We start from the raw sequence: 9,652 nt of genomic DNA on the forward strand, positions 1-9,652 counted from the left end.
GAAGCGTACAATGAGTGCACTATGGTGCAACAAAGAGTTGTTGGGCCATGGCCCATGTAAGTGTGCGTGAGTGAGTGTGGCCCAAGGCCAGAACTACTTAAGGGATGTTGCTCTCTCTGGATAGTCACGATGAATATGAATCAGATCCAACCCCCCTCTCCCCGAGCTCTCCTCCTCACCTACTCCCTTCTCTGATCTCGCCCCCCAATTCCCCTCTCAAACCCTAGCGCCGCCTGGGGTATTACAGATTCTTGCGAATCAGCAAATATCTTCGTGCCAAGTCAGACTTGCTAAAACACAAGTATTAATATGACTGTATACTCCTTTTTGTCTCTTTCAACGGATGCGTCTTCTCCTCTACTATCTGAACATAGATTAGTCCTAGCCATCTCAGGCCCGGCCCTGTCGGCCCACCCAGGCCCAGCCCTAAAATGCAGGGCCTAGGCCTGATGGGCTTGCCAGTGGGCCGGGCTTGGGCCTGAGTTTTGAGCCCACCAGCAGGGCCTATACGGGCTTGGGCTTGGCATATTGGCATTTTAAGGAAGAGGCCCGGCCCACGGCCCTAAGCCCTGAGGGCTTTTTACCAGATGGGCCGGGCTTGGGCTTGAAAAGTAGGCCCAGTGGTAGGGCCTGGGAGGGCATGGGCCTAAGTTTTCAGACGTGGGCTTTTTTAGGCCCAGCCCAAGCCCGGCCCGGCCCGGCCTGGCCCATGGCCAGATATCGAGAAATAAGGGAGATGGTCACTCCCGGGCGCTCTCAGAGCTCACGCGATTCTGGCCGTTGGATCGTTTTGCTTGATGCAATCTGGGCCATCAGATCGAGTCATGGGATGACCTCGGCCGTCGGATCGAAGAGGTAACCCTGTAGCAATGAATAGTTTCACCCCCACTGTAAAGATCTCGTGCCACCGCCGTTATTCCCATGCCCCGCAGAGGGCATTTTCATCATTTCACTCAAGGGGGGTATAAAAGGGCTGCCTCAAGTGAAGACAACCCTAGCCGGCTGCCCTCCCGTGGGCCTCCTCCCTTCCTCCCACGCGCCTCCTCTCCTCCTTCCCCTCCGCCGCCTGACCTCCTCCTTGCACCCGCTGCTGCCCGGTCTCCTCCCGCCCGCGCCTCCCTCTCCTCCTTCCTCGCTGCCGCCCGGCCTCCTCCCCACCCGTGCCTTCCTCTCCTACTTCCACCCCACCGATCTGGCGCCACCAAACCCTAGCACCCCACTCGGCCCCGGCTCCCACGGGAGGGAAGGAGGAATGACGAGGCGAGGCAAAGGCGGCGGCGTATGGGACGTGGCGCGGGCAGCGTGGCCCAGGGGGTCGGCCTCCTCCTCTCCTACGGTGGCGTGCCGCCTCCGCCGTCGGTAGGAGGGGGCCCGATGGCCGCCGCGCAGCCCGACCAGGAGCTCCCCGGCGAGTAGCCGTTCCCCTACGAGAAGAAGGTGAGGAGGACACGCCCCTGCGTCAAGAGATCCGTCAAGAGTTGCTCGCGCTGGGAGAGGAATCCACGTCTGCTCCTGCTGCTCGACTGATTCTAGATCGAGGGACGCCTGCTTCTGCTCGCTACGGACGGCGCCCGCCAGCCACACAGGTCATGTCTCCTTCCTTCATCCTTCATCTGCAAAACGTGCCAAAAAAGACGAATTTATTCACCTGCATTTTTATCGGTCATTTTGGGCGCAGAAGTAGACTCAGCGGACATTATGTCATGGACGAACTGTAGGTGGCTCAGTCTGATTGACACAAGAAAGGGGCAAGGCCAGCTCCATGTTCCTCTAGCAGAACTGGACCACCAATCGTTATAGTTCTGGTCTCAGGAAGCAGGATGAATTGGTCCATCAACGAACACTTTTGCTGCAAATCTTGGCAGGTAATTGCTAGCTTAGCAACACAAATACCTCACATTGATATACGTACAATGTCATCATAGGTGGTTTATTACTCTTGGTTTTCTTTTGAGAGGGTAGTGATTTAAGAAGAATAGTTTGAACTTGAGACTACAAATAATCACAGAAAATATAGGTGTAACAGTTATATGGGTGTACTTAGATCTACGTTGGTGGTGACATCATAGGACATCACAAAGATAGAGTTGTTGATTTGATTTTCAGCCAATTAATTTCACACGGAATCTAAACGTAAGTTAAGTATTACTACGATTTCTCCCTTAAGTATGATGAATCAATTTGTTTAAAATAGCAGATATTCGTTAATGGTGCAAGCTTGTAATAGGTATTGTGACAAATTTGTTTTCTCAATGATGATGGAAGTTGATGAAAGCACCGAAGGAACAATTGAATAAGACATGTTCGACAAGAGAAAAACATTAAGGGGAAGAAAATGATGGACAATTTGTTCATTGGCTGCAGTTTTTTTAACATAGTTTCACATTCAGTCAATGCTCTGCTCGGTTTTAGTTTCTTTGGGCATGTGCTCTATATAGCTTTATGGTCTCTCCTTCTGGCCTACCATGTTGTTTTATAATTTATTTCTGTTCACAAACCTAGGCTTAGTCAGTGTTATACCGTATTAGACTATGTGTTCTGTCCAGCAGGGATTATTTATCTGTGCTTCTTGGTGTGCCCAGAGAGTCTGATTAGAGAAAAGTCAGTTCACATCTCAGTAGCTTTTGTTGTTTACTTAGTCAGCATGGTGCAGGTTCATATAGCAGTACACATGTGTGAATAGAAACTCTTCATGCAAGGTGGCAGTAAAAGGCCTTTTGATTTTACCTTCGGCACTACAAGCAGCTAATAAATAGGCCCATTGATAAGTTTTGACCACAAGAATGTTCTAACAAACCTTATCTTTGATTGCGGCTAAAAGAGAACTAACTAGGCCCTAGTCATCTTCGCCCCTGATAGTGCTCCTAGATGTGCTACACATCACCTCCTCGTCTCCTTGGCCGCTTCGCAGCCAGTGGCGTTCGTGCTCGTCGGCAGGATGGTGCAAGGCGCAACTCCGACGTGGTTCCTCGCCGGTTGGACGGTGTTCAGGCGCAACCCCGGCGCCCACTGAGTATTGCCTCGGCTACAACCTCCCTCGGTGAGCTCCATCTTCCCCTGCAGCTTGAGGATCCAACTGCCTCTGCCTCGGCTGCCTCTGTCCTTGGATGGTCATTCTTGTTGAGTGATAACCAGGGCAACTCTATTGTATAAATAGATTGATTTGGTGATAAGAGATGATGGGGTAGGTTATATGATCGAGGAAAGGCGAATCTGAGCCCACTATGCAATAGAACTGCAGCTACCTCCCCTAATGTGTGTAGTATTGAAGGCAATAAAGAACTTTTCATGTCTTGCTACTTTAAAATTAAAAAAAGGTTCATTCTTCCTTTGCTGGTTACTTAACCATGATTTTTGTTTTGCTTTGGTTCTGGTTGAGATACTAAAGGTTGTTTATTTATGAAAAGAACAAACACTTGTAGTTTTGTATGCCTCAGTTGTTGCTTAGGATCCAGTGTTGTAGTGCTTTGCCTAATTACAAATAACTCTAATCAACAATAGTGGTATCAATAATAGTGGTTCTTTCCTTCTGATTTGAACTGAGAGAGAGAGCCATTGGTTCTTGATCTTAAGGTGACCCCATTTTTCTATGCCTCATGCTCATGCTGCTCTATGTTCCCTTTTAAAAATTCTTGCTTGCATTTTGGGTTGGTTTCTGCTCTATGTTCCCTTTTAGCGTTTCTTTCCGTTGTTGCTGCACTCCCTTTTGGGCGTTCATTTCATGCCCGGGATCTTGCAAATTGTGCCTGTGCCGAGCTTGCTTTAGAGTACGGGCTGCGGAGACGTCGAGGACCTCAAGGTGAGACACGTTCGATTAAAGACGCAAGACTCCTCTCCCCGTCAATCTCTCGCTGCTTCTGCTCACCATCCCTCTCTCTGACCGCTGCAGGTCACCGATGTTGTGGAGCTGGACAAGGTTTCCACGCAGTTCATCGACCACCTGTTCTTCCTGGAGAAGGTGAGCAATCTTCATCAATCCATCAAGCTAGCTCTTCGTCATGCATGGAGATTGATTGCAGACAATCCTTTCTCTGTTGGTTACAAATTCCAGGTCTAGAGATGATTTACTCTGCCAGGCGGCAGCACTCGAAGCACACAGGATCCTGAACCTCAACAACGACCCCTACTTTTCTGGGCCCTAATGTAAGATCAATCACGCCTGTTACTTAGTTTTCCAGTTGGATTCACTTAGCTCACTTGGATCATAGGTAGTTCTTCCTCTAATTAACCATAGAAAAGTTTTTATGAATTATGAAATGTTTGCTTGTTGTTTCTGCAATATGATGTTTGTGCTTACCATCTTCTATTGTTTCCTATGTTTTTCTCAGTTATTCAAAGAACACTACATGTCACATGAATTCAAAATTACTTCTCTAGAGGTAATTATTAGAACCAGCTTCTTGAGTTTGCTTGCTTAGCATGTAGTAGTATGCTGATTTCATCGATTACAGTATGAATGCTTATAAAATGATGATTCTATCGATTTTGTGGGATTTTGTGATTCCTATGGAATTAAGATTAAGAGCCCACCTATTGGCCTGGCCCTAATGTAAGATCAATCACGCCTGTTACTTAGTTTTCCAGTTGGATTCACTTAGCTCACTTGGATCATAGGTAGTTCTTCCTCTAATTAACCATAGAAAAGTTTTTATGAATTGTGAAATGTTTGCTTGTTGTTTCTGCAATATGATGTTTGTGCTTACCATCTTCTATTGTTTCCTATGTTTTTCTCAGTTATTCAAAGAACACTACATGTCACATGAATTCAAAATTACTTCTCTGGAGGTAATTATTAGAACCAGCTTCTTGAGTTTGCTTGCTTAGCATGTAGTAGTATGTTGATTTCATCGATTATAGTATGAATGCTTATAAAATGATGATTCTATCGATTTTGTGGGATTTTGCGATTCCTATGGAATTAAGATTAAGAGCCCACCTATTGGCCTAGCCCTAACGTAAGATCAATCACGCCTGTTACTTAGTTTTCCACTTGGATTCACTTAGCTCACTTGGATCATAGGTAGTTCTTCCTCTAATTAACCATAGAAAAGTTTTTATGAATTGTGAAATGTTTGCTTGTGTTTCTGCAATATGATGTTTGTGCTTACCATCTTCTATTGTTTCCTACGTTTTTCTCAGTTATTCAAAGAACACTACATGTCACATGAATTCAAAATTACTTCTCTGGAGGTAATTATTAGAACCAGCTTCTTGAGTTTGCTTGCTTAGCATGTAGTAGTATGCTGATTTCATCGATTACAGTATGAATGCTTATAAAATGATGATTCTATCGATTTTGTGGGATTTTGCGATTCCTATGGAATTAAGATTAAGAGCCCACCTATTGGCCTGGCCCTATTTAATATTTTTGGTGCACTCCTATTTCATAAATGAAGCAGTAGGCAATTATGTATGAATGTTTCAACAGAACTAGAATTAGTAAACGGTTGTCTGCTAATGATATTTGCTGCCTCAATTTTGGCCTACCTTTTGGGCAATGCCATCTCCACAAATCTGAGCCCAATATTTTGAATATACATTCCATCGTTATTTGGGACTGCTGTTCTTAGTTCCGTGACTTTTTGGCTCTGTAGGTCTGAAGGCAAAATTTTAATACATCTAAGATGTCCATCCATTTTTTGTTCTTTGAACTGTTGTTTGTGCCATAGATTACTTTTAAGTTTGCCTTGCCAGTCACAGTTTCAGTTTATGATGGGCCTTGGAGTTGAGAAGCTACAGTTTTATTGATGCTTGAAGATTTTATAAATGGCATCTGCGGAACATCTAAAAGAATTTTTTAGTGTGTATTTTTTTAGTTATCATTCGTTCTATCTTTATCTTCAGTTCTTCAGTCTTATCTTGGTGGTAGGGGATTGTTGTATAAGTCTGTCAATATTTCTCAATATCCTACTTAATTCATTCATTCTTTTTATCTCGTCCCTAATTAATTCATCCATTCATACAGTTTTATTGATGCTTGAAGATTTTATAAATGGCATCTGCAGAACATCTAAAAGAATTTTTTAGTGTGTATTTTTTCAGTTATCATTCATTCTATCTTTATCTTCAGTTCTTCAGTCTTATCTTGGAGGTAGGGGATTGTTGTATAAGTCTGTCAATATTTCTCAATATCCTAATTAATTCATCCATTCTTTGTATCTCGTCCCTGAACTACATGAGGCGGTTTTTTCCGGAGTTGCTTTATTTATTCCATTACTTCTCCGGATTTGGCCGGAGTCCTTTGCTTCAAGCTCTTGCCCCTGATGGAAAATTTTTATGTTTTTTGGCAGTGTCGCCTCAATATAAATACTAAGTTCCCCGTTCACTAGATTTTAATGTTTCATGAAGATGGTCTGGTTTTCACCTTAGGTTCAGTTACATGCATTTTGTTGCATGCATTGTTTTTTGATCTATGTCGCTCTATGGGATGCGTTTGTTTTTTCCAGTTGTTCACTTCTTTTTTTGTTCTTGTGCTATTTTCATATCTGGGATCCATAACACTCACTCTTTTTTGTGTGTAATCTATGGTCATCCAGAAAATACCAAGGAAGACTGGTGGGACTATGGTTTGGCAAGGAGAGCTTTACTAGGACTGAGTATGACGAACAAGTATGGATGCAAGAAATTTCTCCTGAAAATAGGACTTGAGGTTGGTACGGACGTCCTACTTATATTAAAGACGAACGTCGTCGATGATCTGTACATGATAGTTTGCCTCAATGACCTCTGAGAGGTTCATAGGTCCTAATTGAGGTTATCTTCAATTCATTAGTTTTTATCTCTGCTATGTTAGCTCTTTTGCGAGGGTCCAAATTGCTTACCGCTTTAGAAGAAACACACTTCCAGCTATTTCTAAAGCTATTAGATCAAAAGATTAAATAACTTTGGTTGTGATGATGATAAATAAGCTCTTTGGATAGTAGAGTATGCCAAGAAACTCTTGACTCCCTTTATCATATAGCTCGGCTCTCTCCTATTTTCACGAATGGTCTAGCTTGCCTGATTGTGCCTCCATAATTTAGAGAAGTTTTTAATATGCCATTCTCAAAATATCTTATGTCCTTCCTGTTATGTAGTGGCGAAGAAACAAGGGCTTCCCCAATATTATGTGCTTATTTCTGCAGTATTTCATATGCAACAGTTCTACTAACGTTTAATGATTCATTCTTATTAAAGTAAGCAAGTAAGAACCATGTTGTATCCACCCATTTGGTGCAGATATTCTCCATGTTTGATGGCCATGACCGAGGTTTGATGTTTTTGTATTTGCTGGGATTTGATAGGACCAGGAGTCCAGGACCATGATACTCGTAGTATCGTTCCATGGCACTGACAGGTACGTCATATATTTGATGATGCAGCCCCTACCTTTTTGTAATTTTTATTTATGAGGCATCTCCTATCTTTGGCTTGGGGTTATTTTTGGCAGGCCTATTGTTTGCTGCTTGTGATGATTGATAGAGGTTTTGGGTCTATGTTTAAGCCTCGGTGAGGTTTTGGGTCTCTGTTTAATCCTTGGTTCATGAGGATCCATATATAGGTGGTTCATATGTTAATTGGTTATGATTTCCTTGTGTTGATTGGTGGCCTTCGACGGATTCGTGCAACTATATGCATTACTCATGTTTGTTGCTTTCCCAGTGAAACATATCACATGCTCAGCAAGAAAACAAAGTCTCAGCCTACTACCTGCAAGACTTTAGTCTTTAATGACTAAATGAACGGATCACATGTAAGACAGTTTCTAAAATCGTTTCCTATGTTGTATCCTCAGATGCACTGCTCGGGCCTTGCTCGCCTTGCATACAAATGTCATCCTTTAATTGTTTTGTGTTTGTCCTTATGGTTTACTGAGTATAAATGTCGGTGTTGTGTTATTGATATGTGCATTCTCCTTTAAGATTGTACATGCCCTGTTTGTCATCACCACTCTCGACATATATAGCTCACTTTACCGAAAGTTTATATCCTGCTCAAAATTTAAAGAATAGATGTGCTCGATTTCTTCAACACATCCTATGATTATCTATTCTTTATTTTCCAGTATTGATCACCCTTATCAACGCATTACTGGTATGTTGAACACGATGTGATACAGAAAACAAATAAAGGTTGTCTTTCAAGATATAGAGCATATTGGCCAAGCCTGGACAAAAAACATCAAAATGTAGCATGGTAACTTAGTGTTAGTTTGCTTATGTATTGTTTGATACATATGAACAATGAGCTCAAGAGGACTTTATTTATCTACTGTTGTATACTTCAATATCACCTGTGGATATGCCTTTGAATGTCCACATCTAATTGCTTTATCATCCCCAACATCCAGGATACATAGATGGGGAATGCCATTGCTCAAAGGCGAGCATACGTGACCTTGTTGAAGGAGTTTTGCCCTCCGTTTGTGTCTCAAATGTCGATGATGCCCTCTGTGCTATCACTCGCATGTCCTTTTTATTTTGTTTATTCAGCGAATGTTGGATTAGACAAGGATTTATTCACGTTGGATCTGTACAACTATGGACTATTCATGCAATTTTTTATTCAAACTTTGAAATGAGAGAATTGGATGCTGGGTTGTTGCATGTTTTTTCTTGATGTTAGATTATCTATTGCCATTTTTATGTGTTCTAAACTGGTGCATAGGCTCTTGCTTTTGAGTGATCAGTTTTTGCTATGTCTATTGCCTATATATCATGACGGCTCTTCCCTGAAGGAGTACCATCTCTATATTAACTTTTTTGTGTTTGTAATTTTTTTATACTTAAAATACTTCAACGGTTGTATAAACAGATTGAACATGACCAGACCCAACAGCTATGCTGCCGGGTGCGGCAAGCCGCACTTCCTATCTGGTAACATAGATTACCAAGCTTCGTTCGTGCCTACCTTTTCTCCGGTACGCATACTATGCACTTTCCTGCCTACATTTCCTCTGGTATATTCTAGAGTTTGCGTAGCTTTATATAGCGCTTTAGTTTCTCGTCACGGTGGCAGGGTTCGCACCAACGAAAGCTACCCAATTCCCCTCTCGTAAAACTCATAAGACTTTGAAGATTTCAAGTTATTAGTCTCCCCTTTTTGTCTTAAAATACTGCAAGTGTACAACTGTCTACTCGTGTTTGTCTCTATCAACTGGATGTATAAATTCTCGTCTACTATCTCATGGTAGATTACCTTTTCTCTAGTACTCCCTCCGTCCGAAAATACTTGTCATCAAAATGGATAAGAAGAAATGTATCTAGAACTAAAATATGTCTAGATACCCTCTTTTATCCATTTTGATGACAAGTATTTCCGGACTGAGGGAGTATAATACTGCATGGAGTCTCCTATCCACATTTTATATCTAGTCTAAGCATCTACAACCTGACCTCACATATCATCCTCAAACTTCGGGCGAACGGCCCGACCAGTGACCGTCATGAAAAATGCGACCCAACCGCACCACTCAAATCCAACTCATATTTGGGACGGATATAGGGTATTTGTCACACCGGGTCTGACAAAGAGAGCGCACCCCAAATCCCTCCAAATTAATATAGTCCATCAAATCAATCTTTCACCCCCCGCGTATGTCCCTCATTTCCTATGGTCGAGCTATCGTCGTCATCCACCTTTGCTCACCGCCTGTCGTTGTAGATGTTGTCGC

The 9,652-nt window shown here is 42.7% G+C and overlaps 1 long non-coding RNA gene across 13 annotated transcripts; it reads left to right on the top strand.

Moving 5' to 3' along the window:
* Positions 1 to 1,049: 1,049 nt before the first annotated feature.
* LOC123139549 (uncharacterized) lies at positions 1,050 to 8,560 on the top strand. Of its 13 annotated transcripts, none has more exons than XR_006469611.1 (10): positions 1,051 to 1,586; positions 1,679 to 1,865; positions 2,860 to 3,799; positions 3,890 to 3,958; positions 4,052 to 4,143; positions 4,329 to 4,785; positions 5,140 to 5,190; positions 6,537 to 6,649; positions 7,219 to 7,732; positions 8,330 to 8,560. It is a non-coding gene; the product is annotated as an uncharacterized lncRNA (long non-coding RNA). The 13 variants fall into 13 exon arrangements; XR_006469613.1 differs by having other exon boundaries at positions 2,912 to 3,799; XR_006469616.1 differs by lacking the exon at positions 1,051 to 1,586 and having other exon boundaries at positions 1,633 to 3,799; positions 7,219 to 7,336; positions 7,430 to 7,488; positions 7,642 to 7,732.
* The last annotated feature ends 1,092 nt before the right edge of the window (positions 8,561 to 9,652 follow it).

The sequence above is a fragment of the Triticum aestivum genome, chromosome 1B (genome assembly GCF_018294505.1).
Source record: "Triticum aestivum cultivar Chinese Spring chromosome 1B, IWGSC CS RefSeq v2.1, whole genome shotgun sequence".
Lineage (NCBI taxonomy): Eukaryota > Viridiplantae > Streptophyta > Magnoliopsida > Poales > Poaceae > Triticum > Triticum aestivum.